Source organism: Hypanus sabinus, chromosome 28, assembly GCF_030144855.1.
Source record: "Hypanus sabinus isolate sHypSab1 chromosome 28, sHypSab1.hap1, whole genome shotgun sequence".
NCBI classification, from domain to species: domain Eukaryota; kingdom Metazoa; phylum Chordata; class Chondrichthyes; order Myliobatiformes; family Dasyatidae; genus Hypanus; species Hypanus sabinus.
The window spans coordinates 23,246,414-23,271,846 of record NC_082733.1 but is presented as its reverse complement, the minus strand read 5'-3'; the positions used below and the strand labels follow the sequence as shown (position 1 = coordinate 23,271,846).

The 25,433-nt window shown below is 41.1% G+C and overlaps 1 protein-coding gene across 7 annotated transcripts in view; it reads left to right on the top strand.

The window, feature by feature from the left end:
* Window positions 1-25,433, top strand: part of mef2aa (myocyte enhancer factor 2aa) — a 193,673-nt gene that overhangs the window by 39,355 nt on the left and 128,885 nt on the right. The window contains exon 1 of one of the 7 annotated variants that reach the window (XM_059952711.1): window positions 4,704-4,722. The exons of the other annotated variants lie outside the window; for them this stretch is intronic. The gene's annotated coding sequence lies outside the window, so the exon portion shown is untranslated. Of the gene's footprint in view, window positions 1-4,703; window positions 4,723-25,433 lie in introns of those variants that run through there. 7 annotated transcript variants of the gene reach the window in all.

The window sequence follows — 25,433 nt, the reverse complement described above, 5'->3', positions numbered from 1 at the left end:
AGCTCATTCTGTTGTCAAAAAGTATGCATGCAAGATACAACTCTGATATTTTAGGGGAAGGCGATAGCCATGAAATACAGAAAGACCAAGGGAGTTACCATCACAATATATTTGCCAATTCAATGCATTGATGTATTTTCATTTTTATTGAATGATTTGCACTTCAAATATTAATTTGTGTGGCTAAATTCTTCATATTGACATGGTTAATTTTCAATTAATAAATATGTAAAGATTTATACAAAAATAGATATAATTAGTGTGTTATTACATTAAGTCTGTTGAGTAGACATATGATCTACTCTCATTTGTACCATGGAAAAATACTGCTAGATCCAGCAGTAATACTCTTGGCACTGGAAGTGCTGTTGGCTGTTGTACTTTTGACATTTAGTTGATCCTGCTGGAAAGACTGCCTTGTCTTCTTTTGACTATTGTATCCGTGGTTACTAACACATGACAATTAGCTTGATCTTTGGGTAGGGGCAAAGGTTAGTCATGCAAGTTGTTCTTAGCAGAGTACAAGGAGTGAAACTGAGACAATAGCAGTGGAATTTACAAGATAAAGTTTTGTTTCCCTTCGCTTTTGTATTTACTAGTAAAACAATTGTTGCACTTCTTTTGTGAAATGCAATTGCAAACAGATTAAGAATAAGGACCTGACACTTGAATGGAAATATTAGCTGATTGGATTTCAGTGTTCAGCATTAATTATATTAGCTTTTAACTGCAATATTCCACTGAATACTTCTGCATGCCAAAAGAAAAAAAATCAAGTACAGTTAATGGAAGCTGGTCTTGGTGAAAATGTAGTGACCTCACAGATGACATGCACCCATTATTTTAGTTTTGTTTTACATGGCATTGGGAACAATAAAATCAAAGCAGTTTTTTTCCTTCATCTCCATTTCAGCATTTAATTTCTGCTAATTATTTCATTACTCTTTGGATGTGGGTAATGAGCACATTTTAGCAGGAGTCCTGCTGAAGTGTTTCAAGCCCAAGATGTCGGGTTGCACTCTTTTCCACAGATGCTGCCTGGCCTGCCGAGTTCCTCCAGCATTTTGCGTGTGTTGAGTGCATTTTATGGTTTTCTTCTGAGCAAGATGTTTGCTTGTTTCAGCCAATAGTGATATAAGTGGGTAATATGACTGATTTTCTTTTTGCTTAGATTCACAGATACAATTGGGACGGTGTAAGTGTGTGCTGGGGTAGAGTTTCCACTTTGACCGTATTCAGCAATTCCATTTGCCCCACTGAATAATACTGAGGGTGAAATCTGCCTCCCCCCCCACCCCCACCCCACTCTCATGAAGAGAATCCCCGCTAGATTAAGAGAAGCAGCATTTTGTTCTATGATTAATACAACTAAAATAGGCTAACCACAAAATAACATCAATTTTCACCTGCCTGGAGTAACCTGATGTTTAAGATAATAGAGCTCATTTTTCAAAAATGGTGCCTTTTTTTTTCCTTGTGCCCATGTTAATGTTTTTAACCTGTTTTAACCTGTTGGTGCTCTTGTACATAAGACAATCGCAGGGACACAGTCTGCTTTATTATGGAACTTCTTTCTAGTCCAATGTTCTCAAAGCTAATACAATATTCCAGAAAACTGTGAGTTTAAAATTCCTTCTGACATAATGTAATTTTCCCTCAAGATCTATCTGCTCTATACTCATTTTTGTATTATTTTTTTCTCCAAACTTTTCTCCAACTTCTGGTACATTCCTTATCATTGAAAATTTAATTAAGTTCAGAGACTGATTTAGCTTCAGCCACTGCTTAGAAAGTATTTCCTTTCCTGATAACCCTTCAGCTGAAATGAGCAACTTCTGTAATTTCTCTTTAAGTTTTTGGTGCTGATATGTATATATTTTTAAGTATGTTCAGGCATGCTTACTTATAAATTAAATGCATTAAATTATACACTTACAACAAAAGGTAACAAAGTGCTCAGTAAGATTGGCATTAATTGATGGTAATTAGGTATCCAACGTTTCTGATTCATTTTTAATTTGCAGTTGAACATGAGCCTTATTCTGGTGTTGGAGTAAGCAGTGGTAACTCGAACTTGTTGTTTTGGGATGTGGTTTCATCCACGTTGCACCTGTGTCTGCATGCAAACCAGTTCTGCAGCTGGAAAAATGTACCATTTGGATTTAAGTAAATTTCTTGCATTGCAGCATGCCTAATTCTCCTGATCTATTGTCTCCCTGAATCAGGTTCTGGTTGGAATTAATCTCTTCCACCATACTCTGGGATGAATTTATCTATCCTCAACCTGCAAAACAGTTGCAATGGGATTTTCTGGGGCAGGAGGAAACCAGTCTTCTATTTATTGCTTATTTTTTGAATAGGGGGGGAAAAAATCCTCACTGTGATCTGGTCAGAATTGGGTTTATCATCACCGGCATGAGTCATGAAATTTGTAAACATTTCAGCAGCAGTAGAAAGAGATAAAAGTAAATCAGTTACAATAAGAATATACATGCATGTTGAATGATTGAAAATAGTATTTTTTAAAAAGTGAGGTAGTGTTCATGGGCTCAATGTCCATGATAGATGGGAAGAAGCTGTTCCTGAATAGCTGAGTGTGTGCCTTCAGCACTTTCTGTAAATTTTGAAGACAGCATTCTAATGTATAAATTACATAAATAGTTGAAAAGCTTCTTGAACATTATGTACTGAGTTCTGGGCCAAATGAGACTGGCTTGGATGGGGCATCTTGTTATGCATGGACCAGCTGGACCAAAAGGCCTGTTTCCATGGCGTAAAACTCTGACCCTATGATAGCTCAGTTTGAGCAATTCAAGACTCAATGAGTTAAAACACCAAACTTTGTTTCAAAGTCAAGATATATGTGCATTTAGTGCTTTCCTGAGCCCTGATTGTAATCGGGTTGTCCCCAATTTAGACAGGATTTTACTCCTGTGAGCTGTTTGTAGAAGAGGCGTGCAGCCCTGGATTGAATCTATGGGCAGTTCACAAGTCATCTGATCATAAACTGTGTAGGACCTGTACATGGGATAAGTAATGCAAAAGGAGACAATTCAATCCAGTCAGTCCATGCTGTCATTTATATGTCACTCGAGCCACTTTTCCTCACTGACTACATCAAGATAACTCTGTTTTTTTTGACTAACCAGCCTCCACCAATGTATACCTACGCTCTTCACTTTAACTACTCCATGTAGTGGTGAATTCCATGTTTTCGCCAATATTTTGGGGAGGGAAATATTTATTTTGAATGAAATGTTGAATTTCTTGCTGTCTATTCTCCCTTCAAGACCTCTAGATATGCTATTTCCTCCCAGTGGAAATGTTCTCTTGTTTTTCACTGTAAGATAGCATTGAAGATTATAGTTCAAGTGCATTTCATCCTTATTGCAAGTAAAAATAAACTAATCTGATTTGTGCCCACTTATACTTTGATTTAGGTGCCCATGAACTTAATCATCTATTTGGAATTTAACATGCAAAAGTGAGGACGACTTTAGGTAGAACATCAGGAATAACCTGATGCGATGCTCATAGGATCAAGCACTAAGTCCAGCAATGGGGTTGTGGTATCTGGGTTAGTGCCGAAGTTCTTGCAAACGCAAATCAATTTGCAAGACACTAAATGATAACAGAATTGCTTCAGGGGCTGGTGGTGGTGAACTAGCATTTGATTACTTTTTAACTTTATTTAATTTCTTGATTGTTGGGTTGGCCACTTCTTAAGCCTATATTGCCAATGCTGTAGGAATATAATTCCTCACTTTTCCATTAATATGTTGAAGGATCATAAGTTTACTATAAAACATAATTGTTATTTATAGTATTGCCATAACATTAAGGGTGACTGTTCTAGAGCTGCTGCTACTGCACAGTGACCCAAATTCAATCCTTCCTTCTGGCACTATCAGTGCCAGTATAGATTTCCTCACACACTCCAAAGGTTGTGCAGTTTGTAGGTCAATTGGTTCTCGTAAATTGACCTTGGTGTGTAGATGAGTAATAGCTCTTAGAAGGAAAAGTTCTGGAGGGATGAAATTGAGGTAGGACTGGTGTTTTTGATACACTTGGCTGAAGGACCTGTGTTGTCTCTCTCCTGTAAAGCTCTATAACTTTATATGCTGATCCAGATTAGGCTGCAATTTTCAGTTTCTACCTTACTTTAAGATTTTGCAGTATTGAAGTTCTGTTTGGTAGGTCCAGGTATTTGGGCACCTAAGTAGCATCTGTAGAATACAGTCTTGGAAATTGTGGTATAAATGTTTCCTTGGGGATTCAAATATAGAGACATGACTGTCCAATTTCAGCAGCTCCTGATACCTCTAGAGTGTGAAGATTAACTGGGTTACAGGATTGTCACTTGCACAGAAAACAACCACTGGAAGCATGTGGATTAAATGGATTGCGATATCATTCAGCACATTAACACTGATGCGACACAGATGCCATGTAGGAGCTTAGCATTTCAATTAAAACCTTGTCTTAATCATGCAGTGACGAACACATATCCAGTAGCAGGAAAGAACTACCACCAGCACTATTTAAATGATTCCTCCCTTTTTAAAAAGAGGTTACTTCAAATGCTAATTGCAATATTTGTGTTTTATAGTGGTTTCAGGATACAAGATTCTATTGGGAGTGACTGGTGCTGCATTCTGGGTATCCAGGAAGTAGGAATGCCCAGAAAGCAGCAGCAGCTTGACATGGAAGAATGTGAGAAATGTAAGTGATTCTGTTAGAGAAACTTCACTGAAACCTGTCACCTGCTGTTGGCCTCATGCAAGGAAAAGCCATGACAGCAGTATGAGCTTCCATGACGACACTGCTGTGGGGCTGTCATGATACTCTGACATTTAGTGGCTATTGGTTGTGCTATGTAGGTGCTTGTGATGTCAGCCATCAATCACTGCATTGTGGAGATTTCTACGAGTGTATAAATTAAGTTGGTCACTAGTTTCACGCTGGAAAAATTGGGCTGTGTTCTCTTTGCAAAGCCCTATGGCCAATTGGTGCATGACTCCTCCAATCTGCTTGGCGCTGGACACAGACTTTCTGGCAACCTTCCCACTGTATCAAATGTTTCATTGTCCTTGTTTTTTTTCTTCCCAGCAGCTTGTTCCTATAAGGTCCTAAAGAGAGCTGTAGGCCATATAACAGTGTCTCATTGTTTGCAAGTCCTGCTTTTTTTGTAATGTATTTAATTTACAGGATCACAAATCTGAAATTCAGTGTTAATGTATCTTCTTCCTTACTATGATATTGATATTTCTTTCATGCTTGGCAATATCTTTGCCCCTTTACCATTTCAGCTACTCAAGAATAAAGGAATGCTGACGTGTGGGGTTGGTGGCTGACATGAGGGGTTCTGTAGTATTGTCTTGTGGTTACAAATTGGAACTGTATATGAGCAGCTGTGATATAGAAAAGAAGGATTATCCGTGGAGAAAATAGGCAGAAAGTATTTTGAATAATTAACTGGTGAGGCCAGCGTTGGTGGACAGAGCTGCCTAACCTGCTGAGCATTTTCAGTATTTTCTGTTTCATTTCTGTTTCTATTACTGTTAGTTTGCCTTTTAGCAATGAGGTTACTGTCATCTTTGAAATTTTCACACCTGTTCTTGGACACCTCTGAGGTGGCAGAAAGATCATATTCTCCTTGGGCAACACAAAGGGATACAGCATAAGAATAGGTCCTACAGAGCGTGATGTCTACACCAACCCTGATGCCAAATTCCATCTGCCTGGTCCATATCCCTCTACTTCCTGCCTGTTCATATCTTTCCAATTCATGTCTACTTCCATTTAGTTCCTGTTACATCCAGTTGTCGTCTATGTGCCGGAAATGTGTCAGTAGCTGAAGTACAGTGTGCTGAGATGTTGTGGCACTCTGTCTTGGAGCTGACTCTGTAGAATCTGAGAGGTGTGGGTGTGAAACTTGCAGCAGTAGCATGCTATGGCAGATTATTGGTGAAATGATGCGGGTCTGCGGAACTGAGCGGTGCCTCAGCCATTTAGTAGTTTTAGGCTTTTGAGGAAAGGAGCTCTTAATTTTTCCAAACTAATTTGAGGCCACTGGACCTTTTCAGGCCGTTTCCTGGCACTGATCTCCAGAGCTGACTGCATATGCAGCTTTCACAGTATGCCTTCTATCCCTCTAGTGATAGGACACTCTTATACTGCCTGCTTTGAGGCCGATAGTGTGGCACCCCAAAACCTTGAGCCATGGAGGCAATTCCCTTCTGTGTCACACGTGTTGTGTTGGCTTCAAGGTCAGCTTTAATGGGATGTTAGGCAGCACTTGTAGTTAAAGTACTCCTCGTTTTTATTAACTCAGAATTTTGTCATCTGGACAATCTTATATTTGCACTGGGTTCAGCAATCATTATAATCCGTATTTGTACCTTATATCTTCACAGCACAGAAGGCAATGCTACAGGGTCTCTGCCAGCTTCCAGAATACCTAGAATGGTAGCGTAATGGTTAGCACAGTGCTTTACAGTGCAGTGACCTGGGTTCAATTCCCCTCCACCTCCTGTAAAGATTTTGTATGTCCGCCCTATGACAATGTGGGTTTCCTCTGGGTGCTCCGGTTTCTTCGCATAGTCCAAAGCGGTCCCGTTTGGTCGGTTAATTGGTCACTATAAGTTGTCCTGTGGTTAGGAACAAATCTGGGATAGCTGGGCAATTTGGCTTGGAGAGATGGAAGGGCCCATTGCAGGCTTCATCTCAAGAAATAAATAATAAAAAATTAATTTAAATTCTGTTCCTCTGCTGATTTTCCTCAGATCCTATTCTCTCTGTAATCCCACCAATTTTCCCACAGAATTCTAACCATTCACGTAAGTTTAATGAACAGCTTACAGTGGCCAGCTGACCTACCAACTTGCGTGGCTTAGTGATAGGAGAACTAACTGGAGCACCCATGGAAGCTCCTGTGGGAGAATGTACAAACACAACAGAGGCAGGACTGGAAGAGCAGGATTGAACTTTAAATCTCCAGATGTGTGAGGCACCTGTTCTACTAGTTGTATCCACTGTCACCTACAGACAGTTTAACAGGGCAGGAGTTGACCCTTCCACTCTGACGGCCTCCACATTTCTTGTGTAATCCTCTCATTTCTGCGACCACCACCAAACAGTTTTTTTTTATTGGGAAAAAAATTATTACCCCAAGAAAAACTAATCTAGCAAACTAACCACTAATTAATAAAGAAAAGAAAAGAAAAAAAGGGGAAAAAATGGGCTGTTTATAGTATCTATAAAAAGACAAAGAATCAGCAGTGTCACCAACTCTGATCCTCTCTACGTATATATAATCAAAACCGGAAAAACAAATAGGATTGGAACAGGGTCAAATTACATCATGTGAAAATATTGAATAAATGGCCTCCAAGTCTTTTCAAATTTAATAGAAGGGTCATATATGACACTTATAATTTTTTCAAAATTTAGACATAACATAGTTTGAGAAAACCATTGAAGTATGGTAGGGGAATTAATTTCTTTCCAATTCAACAAAATAGATACCAAACAGAGTTTCATTCAATTTTTTAGTTCCCTCTGAGACCCTTGATCCACTTCTCAGCCACTTCTTCCATTGCCAGTTTCCCTTACAAGTGTATGAGATATTATACATACCATTAACTTGTCCATCCTCAATGTCCAGAGAACATTTTTAGGATGAAATGGTGATCTTAAAACACATTTAGATGGTATAAGTGCACATTTATCTGAATGACAAATTATACTATTCCTGGTCTAACCAAATGCGGAAATGGGGTTAGCTTCCTTACTCTGAGTATTTATTTGTCTTTAAAGCAATATGTAAGTGATGTTTACTGCTGGGACATCTTTGTACACACAAATATTTGTAATCTTGCAGTTCATGGATAGTAAATTTTGCATATTTCAAATGTTATATTTGTCATATGTTCAAAATACAGGGAGAATTTTTTGTTTTGGAAGGAGCTTAGGAGTTGGCCATTTGCCTCCAAATGGTAGCAGATAAACTGGTACATCTCCCAAGGTGACAGATTTGTTTTTCTTAAAAAACAGATTTGACCGTGACAGATCGAGGGGATCAAATAACATTGATAAACCACAAGAGGAAACCTCAAATGGCTTATCAATATTATCTAAACATGGAGTTGTGTTACTACCTGAAAACACATTTGTGTTTTATATAACATATTCAGATGCACTGTAAAATGTAATGGTCTTTAGCAATATCAAGCCATGACCTTAAGAATAATAGTTAATTTGAAAAAGAGCAGGTATGTTGTTCCTCAGCCTCTGTTCTAGTGATGGAAAGGGGTGTTAAGTTGGCTGAACTATTAGCAACACAGGAACAGAATAAATATAGAATAGAAAATACAGAGAGTTAAGTTCCTTAAACATATTCCAGTATCTTGTCCACATTGTTTAAAAAAAATACATTTTTAACAACTAAATGGGAAAAGGAATTAAAGAAGATGTACTCTAAATTATTCTTACTGTGTGGCGACCCACTTTCTGCGCAGGCGAACTGGCTCACAAATAGCCAGCGCGCGGGGGGAGACTTTGGTAATGCACCTCTGACGTCATTCCCGCCTGGAGAGGGCGGGCACTAGGGATTAAATGCCAGTGCCGTGAAGTTTGAATAAACTAGTCTCCAAACGACTTACCGACTGCGTGTCATTATTTCAGCGCTGTGTGTAGCACATCGCTACATTGGTGACCCCGACGGTTCAAACGGGATTTGGACCAAAGATGACCGACTCTTCATCTGTTCACGCAGTTTCGCTAAAACTGCTGACTTTCTGGACGCTGCGACCATGCGTGTGCTTTAGCCAAGCAGAAGCCCATTTCCAGATTCGGCAGATATCCTCTGATTCCACGCGTTACTACCACGTGGTGAGTGCCCTTGACGAGGAGACAGCCGCCCAGGTTGCGGATTTCATTCAGTTGCCCCCGGAAGAAGGCAAATATGAAGCATTCAAAGTACTGCTCATTGGGACCTTTGGCCTCTCACGGTGTTCAGCATTGGTTTGGGAGACAGACTGCCATCAGCATTGATGAATGAGATGCTGTCCCTGGCTGATGGACACAAGCCCTGCCTCGTGTTCGAGCAAGCGTTCCTAGAGCGACTGCCCGAGGACATACATCTGCTGCTGGCCGACGCAGATTTCAGCGACCCCTGGAAGGTGGCGGCCCGGGCAGATGTGCTGTGGAAAGCCAAGAAGGAGAGCGTTGCATCCGTCTGTCAGATTACCAGGCCACGTGCCCAACAGCAGACCAGACCAGGCCCGGCAGGGGGGCTCACACAACACAGAGGCAGGAGTGAGGAGGCCAGTGAACAGTGGTGTTTCTACCACCAGTGGTAGGGCACAGAAGCCCACCATTGTCATCCGCCCTGCAAGGGCCAGGGCCAGCTGCCGCTAATGACTATGGCGGCTGGCCACTAGGACAGCCTTTTGTACGTCTGGGACAAACAGTCGGGATGCCGCTTCTTGGTCGACACCAGAGCAGAGATCAGCGTCTTGCCCCTGACGGGGTACGACACCCGCAACAGGAAGCCAGGACCCACCCTAAGGCTGCAAATGGCAGCATGATACAGACCTACGGCACCCGCACAGTGCAGCTACAGTTCGGTGCCAGCCGGTTCACGTGGGACTTCACACTGGCCGCCGTGGCCCTGGGGGCGGACTCCTTGCCGGCTCACAGTCTGCCGGTCAACTTGCAAGGGAAAAGACTGCTACATGCCGAGACTTTCCAGACATTCTCCCTGGGTGAAGCCAAGTTGCTGGCCTCACACCTGGACTCCATCACACTGTGGGACAACGAATTCACCAGAATCCTGGTGGACTTTCCATCGATTCTGGCACCGCAGTTCATGGCAGTCATGCCCAGACACAGGGTACAGCACCACATCCCGACCCAGGGACCACCCCCCTAAGCCCGCGCACGAAGGCTCCCCCTGGAAAAGCTACGCCTGGTGAAGGAGGAGTTCAAGAGGATGGAGGAATTGGGGATCGTACGGAGGTCCGACAGCCCACGGGCCTCCCCACTGCACATGGTGCCCAAAGCAGCCGGGGGTTGGAGACCATGCGGCGACTACCGCAGACTGAATGAGGCTACCACTCCAGACCGCTGCCCCGTGCCGCACATACAGGACTTTGCAGCAAACCTGCACGGGGCAAGAATCTTTTCCAAAGTAGACCTCGTCCGGGGATACCATCAAATCCCGGTGCACCCTGAAGGCATCCCCAAAACAGCACTCATCACCCCGTCGGCCTGTTCGAGTTCCTCTGAATGCCATTCGGCCTGAAGAATGCCGCACAGATGTTCCAGCGGCTAATGGACGCGGTGGGACGCGACCTGGACTTTGCATTCATCTATTTGGATGACATCCTTATAGCCAGCAGTTGTTGTCAGGAGCATCTGCCCCATCTCCGCCAGCTCTACTCCCACCTGAGTGATTTCAGCCTCATGATCAACCCGGCCCAATGCCAGTTCGGTCTCGATACCATCGACTTCCTGGGCGACAGGATTACCAAAGTCGGGGCAACACCTCTGCCTGCCAAGGTAGACACAATCCGCCACTTTGCCGGCCCAACACGGTCAAAGGCCTGCAGGAGTTCGTTGGTATGGTGAACTTCTACCACTGTTTCCTCCCCTCAGCAGCCCGTATCATGCACCCTCTGTACACCCTGATGTCGGGTAAAGGCAAGGACATTACTTGGGACGAGGAGGCCGCGGCTGCTTTCTTTAAAGCCAAGGAAGCCTTGGCAGATGCCGCGATGCTGGTGCACCCCAGAATGGACGTTCCAACCGCCCTCACAGTGGACGCATCCGACACAGCAGTCGGTGGGGTGCTGGAGCAGCTCATTGAGGGGCGCTGGCAACCCCTGGCGTTCTTCAGCAAGCACCTACAGCCACCCGAACTCAAGTACAGTGCTTTCGACCTGGAGCTGTTGGCACTGTATCTGGCAATCCAGCATTTCAGGTACTTCTTAGAAGGCAGGCCGTTCACCACGTTCACAGACCACAGAGTGTTGACCTTTTTGTTCACGAAGGTGTCCGATCCCTGGTCGGCTCGCCAACAGCGACATCTGTCCTACATCTCCGAGTACATGACAGACATCCAGCATGTCTCAGGAAAGGACAACTTTGTGGCGGACGCACTCTCCAGACCAGCTGTTCAGGCCCTGTCCTGGCGGAGGTGCAGCAGGCAGACGACGAGATGCCCAGCTACAGGACCGCAGTCTCGGGTTTGCAGCTGCAGGACTTTCTCGTAACCCGCAGCAGTCCTGGACAGGCTACGCGAAAGGCTCAGCAACCTGACCCTGTACCAACTTCACAGCACGGACGGACCCCGACCCATGTACCCAAAGACCTGCAGAACTGTAAGTTTGTGTTTGTATGAAGGGGCGGACACTGGGCACCGCTACAGCGGCAGTACGAGAGGCCATTCAAGGTGATCAACAACAACGGGTTCATGTACGTTCTGGACGTTGGGGGGAGAGAGGAGGTTTTCACGGTGGACCGACTCAAACCAGCCCATGTGGATTTGGCGCAGCCGGTCGAGGTTCAGGAACCGTGGCACAGAGGCAGACCTCCCAAACAGAGGCTGATCCAGACTGTGGACATTGGGGAGTATATTGCCGGTTCTGTGGCGACCCCCTTTCTGCGCAGGCGAACCGGCTCACAAATAGCCAGTGCGCAGAGGGAGACTTTGGTAATGCACTTCTGACGTCATTTCAACCCGGAGAGGGTGGGCGCTAGGCATTAACTGCCAGAGCCACAAAGTTTGAATAAACTAGTCTCCAAACGACTTACCGACTGCGTGTCGTTATTTCAGCGCTGTGTGTAGCACATTGCTACAACTGCATGATAATTGAGTTGTAGTAATTCTTGCTGTTATGTGGTTTTAGAAAAGCCTAATGCTTCAATGAGATTTGTGTTCCTCAGGTTATTTTTAAAAAGTGTAAGCTAGCAAATGTATTTGTTTCTTGTTTGCTGCAGCATACCAGAAATTTGCATATAGATGACCATGTGCTTCCTAAATAGTTTTTGTTTGTCGCATTGCAAGGATGTGCAATATTATAAATACAGCAAACTTGTTAGAAATTTTTCCCTTAGTTTTTAACACTGTCTTAATCACTATTTATTACACTAGCCTTTTGTAGCTGGCAGTTTGTATTATATTGCACTTGAATTTGTACTTTAAATCTTTGGGATTTACACATATATTCTGTTTACTGTATTTCACAGTAAATGTAATTGCATTTTGAATAGTATTTCTCAGATGGGAAACTATTACATTCTCACTGCTGCTTTAAATGCTTTTCATACAATTGTAGAAATCCTATTAAATGCTTAATTTTCAGTATCTCTAGTTACATATCAAGTTTTTTTATTTTAAAAGAAGTGTGTAGATAGCAAGTTTCGGAATTCCTGTGCGCTAGGATATGGATGTTAGCCTTTTGAAAAAAAATTTAGTGTGCAAGTTTTGTGATTTTTTTTTTGTGTGATCTAGAGGGCAAATACAGTGTACACTCGTGATATCCTGCAAGGTTTGGAAGGAATAAATGATTCTTTGAGAACATATGCAGTATTTGCACGGAGAAAGATAGCCCTGGGTTTGTAATGGATTCATTTTAGATTCACCCAACTATTTGAACAAGGATTTGAACTTGGATATCTGATTTGATTCTCTCTCCCATGAATTTAGCACACTGTCAGACACTTGAAATAAGTGAACACATGTTAAAATGGGGACATAGATGAACACCAGGCAACTTACAGTCTCATCAACTGTACAGTGGGCGCTTACAATAATGACAACCTTACTCTGGAATTCAGAAACCAGAAGTGTTACCAGTAAAAGCTTAATGAGAAATAACTAGTGTGGAGTTATGAATGATTCTGTAAACAACCTACTTTGTGGTACAAATACGAAGCATTGTTAGAAAGGCGTTTATATAGACATGCATAAATAAATACATTGGGAAGTTCCCACATCAAGATGATTTTTAAAAAACACAGATATTCAGCATTTGCACAAAAATAGAAACCATAAAATGCAACATACACTCAACAGTTTTTAGGAGGCATCTACAAAAAGTGTAGGTTTTTACCTTTCATATTGACGAAACTTAATCAGATCTTCAATCTAAGATTTAGCTGTTTGCGTTTCCACAATGGGGCCTGCTCGGACTTATCTGTTGATCAGGAAATTGCTTATTAGCATAGACCAATAAAAGGAAGCAAGGGCAATAAAACGAGCAGCCATTGTTGGAATGGGCCAGTGTTAGTGGTCAGGCTTTGGCTCTCCAGGCTTCGGTGAGAACAGGCAGACGCTAAAACTTAAGCTTGAGAAGTCGCAGCCGCAGGTATAACAAATGGAGCCAGGATGGTAGTTAAGGCAGTGGAATGCTCCTGTAGGATGTGACATTTCAGGGTACCTAATGATTGCCCTGATGACTACATTTGCAGGAGGTGCATCCAACTTCAGCTTTTGACTGATGAGGTTGAGGAGCTGGAGATGGATGTACTCAGGACCATCCGGGAAATTGAAAGCATAAACGATGAAATTTTTACCTGAGGCGGTCACACACAAAATGCAGGCTTCAGTTAGTTGAAATCGAGAATAAGGAAAGCCCGAAGGGGCCATGAAAAGTCATTGGCAAATAGGACAAAAGAGAATGCAAGGCATCCTATACATATGCCGAGAAAAAGGATAACAAAAGAAAAGGGTATGTCCACTCAAGGATAATGGTGGGAATGTTAGCTTGGATGTGGGTGAGGTCCTTAATGAGTACTTTGCATCAGTATTTACCACAGAGCTGGAGGTGGAGGATAGGGAGATCAGTGCTAGGTAAAGGAGGAGGTAGTATTGGGTCTCTTACAGAGTATTCATGTGAATAAATCCCAAGGGCCTGATGGGATATACCCCAGGATATCCCAAGGGCCTGATGGGATATACCCCAGGATATTGAAAGAGGCAAGAGAAGAGATTGCTGGGTCCTTGAACAATATCTTCTTGTCCTCTCTAGCCACAGGTGAGGTCCTGGAGGACTGGCAAGTGGCTAATGTTGTTTCAATATTCAAGAAGGGAACTAGGGATAATTCTGCAAGCTGTAGGCTGATGAGTTTTGTGTCAGTGGTAGGGAATTACTGGAAAGAATTCTTAGGGATAGGACTTATGAAAGTTTAGAAACCCATGGCCTAATTAGGGAGAACCAAATCTCCTAATGTGTTCTCTCAGACATGTCCTACTAACTTGGAGTTTTTTGACAAGGGTGGTTGATGAAGGTAGAGCTGTGGATGTTGTCGACATGGATTTTGGTAAGGCGTTTGACAAGGTCCCACATGAGAAGCTCATCTGATTCAGATGCATGGGATCCTTGGTAAATTGGCCATTTGAATTCAGAACTAGCTTGCACATAGAAGACAGGGGTAGTGGACAAAGGGATTTATTCTACCTGGAACTCTGTGATTAGTGGGGTTCTGCAGGGATTTGCACTGGGATCTCTGCTATTTGTGATGTTTGTAAATGACCAGGATGAAAATGAGGATGGTTGGCTTAGTAATCTTGCAGGTTATACGAAGATTGGTAATGTTGTGGATAGCATAGAAGAATGGCAGAGAGTACAGTGGGATACAGATCAGTTACAGATATGGGTGGAGAAATAGCAGCTGGAGGTTAACCTTGCCAAATGTGTGAATTGTTGCACTTTGGTAGGTCAAGGAGACTGCACACTGTTAAGGACAAGATCATTAACAGTGTTGATGAACAGAGGGTTCTTGGGGTCCAAGTTGATAGTTCCGTGAAAGTGGCTACACAGGTTGATGGGGTGACTGAGAGGGCAAACGGCATGCTGGCCTTCGTTAGCTGAGACGTTGAGTTCAAAAGTCAGGATGTTACGTTGCAGCTTTATACAAGTCCAGTTAGGCTGAATCTGAAGTATTGCATATGTTTCTGGTCGGTCCATTATAGGAAGGATGTTGAACCTTTGCAGAGGGTCCAGAAGAGTTTTACCAAGATATTTCCTGGATTAGAGGGCATGTGCTGTAATGAGAGTTTGGATAAACTTGGGTTGTTTTCTCTGGAACATCTGATAGAGGCTTATAAGATTATAAGAGGCGTAGATAGATAGAAAATATCTTTTCCCAAGGGCTGAAATGTCTAATAACAGAGGACATGCATTTAACATAAGAGGGGGTAATTACCAAGGAGACATGGAGGGCAGTTTTTTTTACATTGAGACTGGTGGTGCCTGGAATGTGTTGCCTGGAGAAGTGGTGGAGACAGAAACATTAGACTTTTAAGAGACACATGAATGTGAAGCAAATGGAAGGATATGGGCATTGTGTTGACAGAAGAAATAAGTTATCCATTTGATTACTAACTCAATTGGTTTGGCACAACATTGTGGCCAAAAGTGTCTGTTTCTGTGCTTCTGTGTTCTGTTTGATGCTAGATCCAAGTGTTACTGCGTTTTCCAGTATCAGTTCACATTAAACCATTAAAACTTCAACAATGAGTATCTGCAAATGAGAAATTGTTGAATAAGAGAGCACTGGTGAGCAATAATTTAAATACAGAGAATTGTTCAGTGAAATTTTCGATTTTTCAAAGGGAATATTGAGAATACTATTGTTAAGTTTGTAGATCATCGCAAATTAGGGCAGTTAATCCAGTATCAGAATTGGGTTTAATGTCACTGGTATATGTAGTGAAATTTGTTGTTTTTGAAGGAGCAGTAGATTGCAGTACTTAATAAAAACTATAATGATTTTTACATTAAGTAGAGAACCAAAAAAAGACTTCATTGATGAAGATTGAAGAGAAAGTTTGACAGACATTTGTACATCAAGGGTGTTGTCAAATATGTGAAGAAAGGGAAAACGACAAGAGCCCTAAGTTGGTTCAATCCCTGACGTTATTGAATAGTGGAACAGGTCAGAGTGGTTGACTGCTTCTGTTTTCTTAAGTTATTATCTAAAGAGTTGTAGGTTGTGACCTTTCTGAACAATTTTCAGCTGTTAAGTGAGAAATGTGCATTGAGCATGTTGATGATATCTTATACATGAAATGGCGGTAGGGAAATGACATTGTGCTGAGGTGAATCACCATCATTAAGTAAAGTGCCCAGTCTAGTTCCCTCAGAGAATGTAAAAAAAATACACTTATGTTCACATGAAGATTGGATGATGAGATCACATTTAAAATTGTTTACTCTCTATAAATATTAAAGTCAAAACTAATAATCCGGCACAATTGGGTCTTTTGTGGAAACTGGTTACACGTTCTGGACTGTCAAATGATACTCGTAATAATACCAAACTTTTATTTAATATTTTGCATCTTAAACTGCAGTATCTTAAATTTTCCAGTGAACTCTGTGAATGTGAAGGAAGCAGGAAACATAAGAAGCACTCTGCCTTCTTGTTCCAACCGCAAACCAACCATATTCTTGATGTTCTGGATCTCAACCCTGGCTCTGGCTACAGATCCCACTCACATCCTGAATGAATGAGAAAACCAGATGCTAAACCATCAGGATTTCCAAACAGGAAATTCAGAATGCTAGATTATCAGGGTTGTACTTTTGTTTGTACTTCAAGACCTCTGCCTCAATACCTCCTTGTTTAACTGGATCCTCAAATTCCTCACTTTCAGACCTGAATTAGTTCAATTTGGCAACAACATCTCCTCCTTATTCACCATCTGCACAGGTCACCACTAGGCTATGTGCTTAGCCCTCTGCTCTTCTCAATTTGTACTTGTGACTGTGAGGCCAAGCACAGCTCCAATTCCATATTTAAATTTGCTGATGACACTATTGTTAGCTGATTCTAATCTGTTGATGAATCAACACATAGGACGGAGATTGAAAGTCTGGCTGAGTGGTGCTGCATCGACAACTTCGTACTCAATGTCAGTAAGACCGAGGAGTTATTATAGACTTCGAGAGGAGGAAACCCAGAGGTCCATGAGCCAGTCTTCATCAGAGGTGGAGAGGGTCAGCAATTTTAAATTCCTCAGTGTTATTGTTTTAGAGAACCTGTCTTAGGCCCAGCATGGAAATCAAATTACAAAACAAGCATGACAGCACTTCTGCTTCTTTAGATATTTGTGAAGATTCAACATTTCATCTGCATCATTGATCAACTTGTATAGATATGTGGTGGAGAGGAGACTAACTTTGCATCATGGCCTGATATGGATACACCAATGTCCTTGAATGGAAAAGCCTACTAAAATTAGCGGGTACAGCACAGTCCATCACAGGTAAAGCTCTCCCCACCACTGAGCTCATCTACACAGAGTGCTGTCACAGGAAAGAAGCATCCGTCATCCAGGACACTCGCCGTCCAGGCCATGCTCCATTCTTGCTGCTGGCATTAGGAAGGAGGTTCAGGAGCATCGCGACCCACAGCACCAGGTTCAGAACAGTTATTACCTCCCAAACATCAGACTCTTTAACCAGAAGGGATAACTTCTCTGAATTTCACTTACCTCAACTGAACTGTTCCCTCAACCGATGGATTCACTTTCGAGGACTCATCATCTCATGTTCCCAATATTTATTGTTTATTTATTATTATTTCTTTTGTCCTTTTTGTATATGCCCAGTTTGTTGTTTTTGCACATTGTTTTTTTGTCCATCTTGTGTATGGTCTTTTATTGATTCCATTGTGTTTCTTGTATTTACTGTGAGTGCCTGCAAGAAAATCTCAGGGCTATGTATGTACTTTGATAAATTTACCTTGAACTTTTTATTAAGAGTCAAAATTGATGTTTCACCTTTTATTGAATGACTTATTTTAAGTTAATCACGAAAAATTGAAGCCATTTAAATATTTACTATACCTCACTATTTTTGCATGACTTATTTTAATTAGAATTATTTTTTATATTTGTTATTGTAACTTAACAGTATTTTTATGTATTGCACTGTACTGCTGCTGAAGACAAGAAATTTTACTTAATCTTATTCTGGGCCTTTGACCTGCACCACTCAGCAAACCCCAGTTTAAACCCAGCCTAATCATGAGACAACTTACAATGGTCAATTAACCTACCAACTGGCAAGTCTTTGGACTGTGGGAGGAAACCAGAGCACCTGGAGGAAACCCACGCAGTCACAGGGAGAAAGTACAGGATCCTTACAGACAGCAGTGGGAATTGAACCCAGGTCGCTGGTACTGTGAAGTGTTGCGCTAACCACTACACTACCGAGCTACCTCATGACATAAGTCAGTGATGATAGATTCGACGACATGTATAAGTGATATACATGGACGACGTCAGCATCTTCTGCTCTGATCTGAGGTCGGTTCGCAGGCTTATTAGCATCTGCAAACAGTTTGAGCTGGCATCGGGGGCCAGGGTCAACCGCATGAAGAGCGAAGCCATGCTCTTTGGCAGCTGTCCCAACTGATCCAGCATCCCCTTCATCATCAGGTCTGATCACGTGCAGGTGTTGAGGATCTAGTTCAGAGGGGCTGAGGTGTGCAATAAGAACTGGCTGGAGTGGACTGCCAAGGTGAAACAGAAACTGGGACTGTGGGGAGGGTGCTCCCTATCGAAAACGGGCAAGAACCTGGTCATCGGGTGTGAGGTGCTCTCTAGGCTGCTGTACTTGGCGCAGGTGTGGCCCTGGCCCGGCCCCTGCTCCTGCAGCTCGGAAATTACCCGAGCCGCCTTCAGATTCGTTTGGGGGATCCAAGATGGAGTGGGTTAGACGGACCACCATGCATGAGTCCCTGGACAATGAGGGCAAAAATGTTCCCAACGTTGTCCTCATCCTGATGGCCAGCTTTGTGTGTGGCTGCATCAGGTTGTATGTGGGACCCAAATATGTGGGCACCAAGTACCACTATGTGCCCAGGTTCTACCTGTCGCCCTGGCTGCGAAGGATGGGTCTGGCCAATTCCCATGAACCGCCGCAGTCAGCTGGTTGCTGCCCTACTACCTGTCCTTCGTGGAGAAGTTCTTCCAGGACAACGCCTTTGACCACAGGGCCATCAGGCAGTGGTCGACATGGAACGTCCTGCAGACACTGCAGGAGAAGGATGTGATGGACACAGTGGGCTGGCAAATTTCCTCATTGCCGGACCTCACCAACAGGCACCAAGACCTCGCCTGGCTGGCGGTGAGAGGGGCCCTCCCAGTCAGAGCCCTCCTGTACTCCGGGAACGCTGTCTTCCGCAGGAGTGGAAGGGGTCAGGTGGCGGGGAGTATACCCCTAAACAATGGTGGGTAAAGATGAACCAACAGAGTACCATGTGAGTGGCTGAGAATGTGGAAATGTGTAGAATATAGTGGAAACGTCTGTAAAGGATTGAGAGTTATCGAATGATTTATTGTGAATAATTTTATTTTTTGAATAAAGTATAATTTGTTAATAAAAATTTAATTCTGATAAAATTTTGATGTGCAGAGAATGCAAGATTTTAAATATACCCTTGTCATCCCACCTTCATTTGAACAGAAAAGTTGGAACAAAAAATAAAACAGAAGACTGCCCTCTATCTGAATGTAATAGAATCAAATACAGTATTTAGGTTTTTCTAGTGGGAACATTACAGGTATTGACTTGTTCCAGCCTGTGCCTTCATGTCCAGAAATATTTGTCATGATAGTTCGGTTGCTCAAGGTCTTTCTAATTGACTTCACCATGTGTTTTCTTTTTCAAAAAATGGAAATAGTATCTATTTTATAGAAAAATAAAACACATTGCTAAATTTTACTTAATCCCAGCCTAAACAGTGTAGTTGTCTTTGATCTGAGATGTACTAGCAACAAATGTGCAGTTAAGGGCTACAATGTCAAAAGGAAATGAGCTTTATGAAACAAAGCAAATACATTAAGGATATCTCTGACTAATTCAGCAAATAATTCCATGTGAATTAGCAGTGCAGCCTTTGAACAATTAAATGGTAAATAGATTGTAGTGGGTAAATAGGTGCATATCAGTTATCAGTGTATCAGTTTTGTATTTTGTTTTATACATTGCCCATAATTTGTATATAGTCAAATATGCTAAGAAACAGCAAATTAATTTGCAAAGAACGTACTTCGGATCAAAGTGTTAAGGTACTGCTTATTAGAACAGGAAATTGAACTTTTGCACATGATGGTGTGTAAAGTAACAAAAATAATGTAAATATGATTGTTTGTTCTTTGAATGGATCCAGGAAGAGTGGATCTGTCACAGCAGGAAATCACCTCGAGCATTTTGATTATAATTCAGAGCATCTTTTAGTGTTTTCTAGATCACTTGAGGTTTGAGAAACCAGGGGGGGATTTTTTTAAAAGTAGATTCAAGTTGTTCAGGATTAATGTGCTGTTAGTAATAGAAAGGTTAGGATTGCCTAATCTAGAGCCTCTTGAATGATAGGATAAAGCCAAAAAAGGAAAGCTTAAGTCAGCTGCTGAGAGCTTAACACAGCAGAAAGCCTGAAAGAGTACAGAAAGCATGAGTGAAATTAAGGAGGAATCTAGGAAAACAGAGGATATGAAAAAATACTGGCAAGTAAAATCACCAAACACCCTAGCTACTGATTTTATATGTGAAGTGAATAACTACCGATCGAGGACAGTATTTTGGGAGCTAAAATGATGAGCTTCACTTGGTGGAGAATGAAATGGGTAAAGTTCTTGACCGCTGTTGTGATAGATTTCGTGAATGAGGGTGGGGTGCTAATGCTAAGGCAAGTGTGAAATATTGGACAGGTTAAACATAGTAAAAGAGGAAGTACTAATGGATTTATTATCTTTGGAAACAGACCTGAGTGAAATATATCTGAGGCTTTAAAATAGCAGGAGTGGAAACTGTGGATTTTGAATCCTGTCTGGCAAACATTGTATTGAAGGACAATGTGGATTATCTGTGAAGTTGCAGTTTACTTGTATGGTGGATAGATTGTTTCTTTTTTTTTGTAATTTATTTTTTTTATTGAAGTTTATCATCAAACAAACATTTCCATAAGACGTATTTCAGATAATGTATCATATAATCATATTTGTCATTCATGGGTATTGCATACATCTCTTTTTATAAAGGCACAACTTAATTAGTGGCAACCAGCATGAATTTGTTAAGTGAACACCCGAATCGTTTGGGTTTGCTTAAGGATTTTCTGAGGAGGTATTGTATTGGGTCAGAGAAGAATGCGGGTTTCATGTTGCCTCTGTGGATGTTTTTATATGTAGACAGGTCAAAAGTGTAAAGGTCCATTTGATCAAGAAGGTAAATTGGATCCAAGCTCAGCTCAGTGGCTGAAAGCAAAGGACAGTAGTTGAAGGGTGCTTTGTGAGTGGAAAACTGCTTCCAATGGGGTTTAATTGAGTAATGGTATGAGTAACTCAGTCATAGTGTTAGTAACTTGCAACTAAATGTAAGGATTGTAATAACAAAGTTGGAGGTAATACACAAACTGGCAATGTGGATGGTGCAACAGGAGGGACTGCAGAATCTCATACTGCAAGGGGAGGATGTATACATTTTGAGGGCCAGGGCAGTCAACAAGTGAGGTCATGCAATTGGGAAGGTGCAACAAGGCAAAGGAATATCCAAAATGTTGAGTGGAAACTTGCAACAGAAATGCCTATTCCAATCATTAAAGGTAGGACAGGTGAATGTGGTTAAAAGAGCAAATAGTAACTATCTTTTATTAGCTCAGGCATAGAGCATATCAGTAGGGAAATTATATCAAAAGTATATACATCAGTTAGGCCACAGCTTGAATGCCGAGTGTCATTCTGTTTTCATTACAGGAAATATGACTGCAATGGAGATTTTAAAATTTCTTCCAGGTATGGGAAAGGTGTACAACTGAGGAAAAATTGGGTAAGCTAAGATTGTTTTTGTAACTGAAGATGCTGAAGGGGCATCATAAAGATCCTAGAATGAGGAGATGGGAAGGAGATACTCCATTTATTTTTGCAGATGGACTCAGATTTCTAGTAACTGATAGAAGGATTAAAAAGATGAGAAAAAAACCTTTCATTCAGAACATGATAATAGGCTGAAACTCATTCCCTGAAAAAATATTGTAATACATAATGTGAGAATTTCTACTTGAAGAATGTTGGCTTTCAGAGCTGGCTTGATGCTAAAAGATGGGACCAAGCTGGAGAGCTGTCTTTTTTCCTCAACACTAGGTAACCTCCTGTGTTATAAAATTTCTATGATGGGAACTTATAGTTATTAATGCCTTGGCACAAGTTCAGAGAATAGTGATATAAAATATTTTGGAATGCAATAAAACGAACAGATTAACAGAGCTGTACTTCCCTTGACAAAGAGATTGAGAAGAGGCCAAGGTAAGGCAGATTTGATTTCACTAAACACAGCTTTAACAAAAATTATAAATGTAGACTTAACTAATCAATGACCTGGCATTAAATGAACCTAAAAGTAGATAGTGATGTGTAAGTTGACAGTGGCATGTGAGTGCACAGAAGGGTGGAGTGTTGGTGGGGAAAGTATATTTAGTTCAGACATGACTAAAGACATCATTACTGGATGCAATGGTATGATTAATGTTTAGGGAATGAATGCTTTTTGACCTGCATGGACAGGGCAACTGGCTGAGCTTGAATCATGGAAATAGGTTTGTTGGTGTGGAAAAGGCTGGGCTGCACAACAATATTAAAGTACATTTGTTTCCAAAGGTGATATTATTACCATTGGAAATGACTGTACTCAGTAAAGTTGTCCATTGGGAGATTAAAAAAGAAGCAGGACAAACTATGCGACTTTATGTCAGGGTGAAACATTTTGCTTACGCATCAGAGTGAAAGTTGTAATCTATTTCAAGAGTCCAGTTACAGCCTGACTTGTGGACATAGTACTGCTGACAAGCATGCCACTGCTTCAGAAGATGTAATCCAAATACGTTATGAGGCTGATTTGAAAACGTGCCCAGGTGATTGGTTTCGTCTTCTCACCAACCTCTAAGCTTGGTTCTGAGCCTTTAAAACGCAAGTACAGAAACCTGTTCCCTTACAGGTCCATGTTATAATTGAGTCTTGCTGGTTGAACTACTTCAAAATTGTCACTGATGCTTTCAGATTGCTAACACAACCTAACAGTAGTGGTGATCAGATAGATTTACGTGGCTTGTAAAAGGGGGAGAACAAAAAGCACTAGCTGAAGGAAATGCTTTGTGTTTTATGTTTTCTCATGAGCCAATGGCACATTTCAGAGGATCTGGTGATCGTCTTCAAAGTGCCATTAGTGGTTTCAAGTATAAATTCACAGGAATGTCTTGTGCCAAATTATAAATTTATTGAGAAGTAACTGGCGAGTTTCTGTTGTATTAGTGTAAATGAAATGTAATGTTTATTTATCTGTGGCACATGAAGAAAAACTGTTGTTACTATATACCCAATGAAAGAAATTTTATTGTCAGAGTGCTGATGGGTTCTAGAATTTATGTTAAAGTTATAGATCTTGACAAGGAAACCATCCACCAATCTGTAATTGAAACCAGACACAAGTTTGTTCTTTAGAAATACATTGAAGGTAGATTAACATGAAGAAGAATTTTTGTATGAACTTTCTGGTAGGGTCACTTAATTGTAATGCTTTTGGACTTTGTAATAGCAGTAGGTGTGTGAGTCGAGAATTGTAAATAGGATAACTTAAGCTTTTGTGAGAAGTCGGGTTTACCATGGAGATCAGTGTAACTTTTAGCTGCCGAATATTCCATCCCTTTGAATAGCAATGTGTTTTTTGTAGCTTGTCCAATTAATACATTGATTTTGCTGGATTTAAACAAGCCATTTTTTTTTGGGGGGGGGGGAGAATAGGAAACTTAAATATAAAGCTTCCCCATGAATAAACCATCATAGAAAAGGTTGAAATGATCTTCTAAATTATGTATAACCATCAAAATCCCATGTCCAGCTAGAGTCCAGGGCTTATTCATAGATGGAATTCAAATTTTCATGAAATAAAATAATTGGGTTATCAGAGTGTAACATTACTGAAGATGAATACTAGTGCTGAGAAATATTGAGCTGAAGAGAATTTGTGGGAAGGCTGTACTTTTCCTTCTAAGCAGAGATGTGGGCGGTGGGAAACTGGGTTAGAACGGCTTGCTGGGGCAAAGCAACCAGAGCACTGCTTAAGCAAGAATGAAATTAAATCAACATTTCTCTTTTGCACCATGTATTTTATTTATTGTAATTGACAGTAATTTTTTGTCTTGTACTGCTGCCACCAAGCAACAAATTTCACGACATATGTCAGTAATTTATTGTAATTTGCAGTAATTTTTTTGTCCTACATTGCACTGCTGCTACCAAACAACACATTTCACATCATATATCAGTAATAATAAGCCTAAATCTGATTCAAACATTTTGTTTGTAGATCTCAAGATTGCAAACAAGTAATTAAGCTGTTAAAACTTTCATGGATATTTTGAAATAATAATGCAAGTTCAGGTTGGTTAAAATGTTCCTGCTTTCTGAAACATTAAGGAATGAAAAATAGATCTCAGCTAATGAAGTAGTGATGTCATAATAGTGACAGGTTGCGATAATTGTATATTAAATAAATCTATTAATGGTTAGCATGTCTGCATAACAATTAGATTAAAGGAGGAAATGAGTAGCGTGGAGCGCAGCATGTCAATTGTTGATCACCATTTTATCCCTTCATGGAAATCCTGTATATGCACTTTAGAGGTTTGATAGAGACAGGAGTTGTTGGGTGACATGGAACAGGAAATGTGTGACAACTTGTAATATTGCTTGCAGACTCTATGAAAGAAACTTGACTCTTCTGCAGCGTGTAAAACAAACTTGAAATATTTTCATGGAAGTTCATTTTGCCAATAGAGTACTTTCGTGGGTCAACTAATGCTTTAATATCTGTCCCAAGATAATTGGGCATTATAAGAGGCACCTTGTAAAAGAAGTTTGATCATTTATTGTTAAATGACTGTGTTAGAATGAGTGGAGCTGCTCTACTTCTCTGTGTGTCATTCAAAATTATTTTAGTTAAATTATGGGAAAGAATTGTTTAATTGCCTTGGTGACTATGAATTGCAGAAGCACTTTTTTATGTTCGCAACCAGTAATCTCACATGTTACGATCATTAATGCACATTTTTCAGCTGAGAGTTACTCAGATAAGTAATGAGTATTGTGATTAGGTTCTGCTCCTGTTTATTAAGCAAGCAGCAACAATTTTGTAGAGGATCAATCCTGCATGCTTACAGTAAGCTGTGTATGAATTTATTTCCATATAGTCATCCAGTTTTCACAAGGTTGCATAGCTGTTGCTTTGTTTCGTGGCACTCATAATGAATTAAAGGTAGCTTGCTGGCCTAATTAACAGAATCAATAAGAAGGTCATGAGTGCATTTGTACAATTACTGCAGTTGTAAGCTGAGCCCTTCCACAATTAGTAATCTTCCTACTG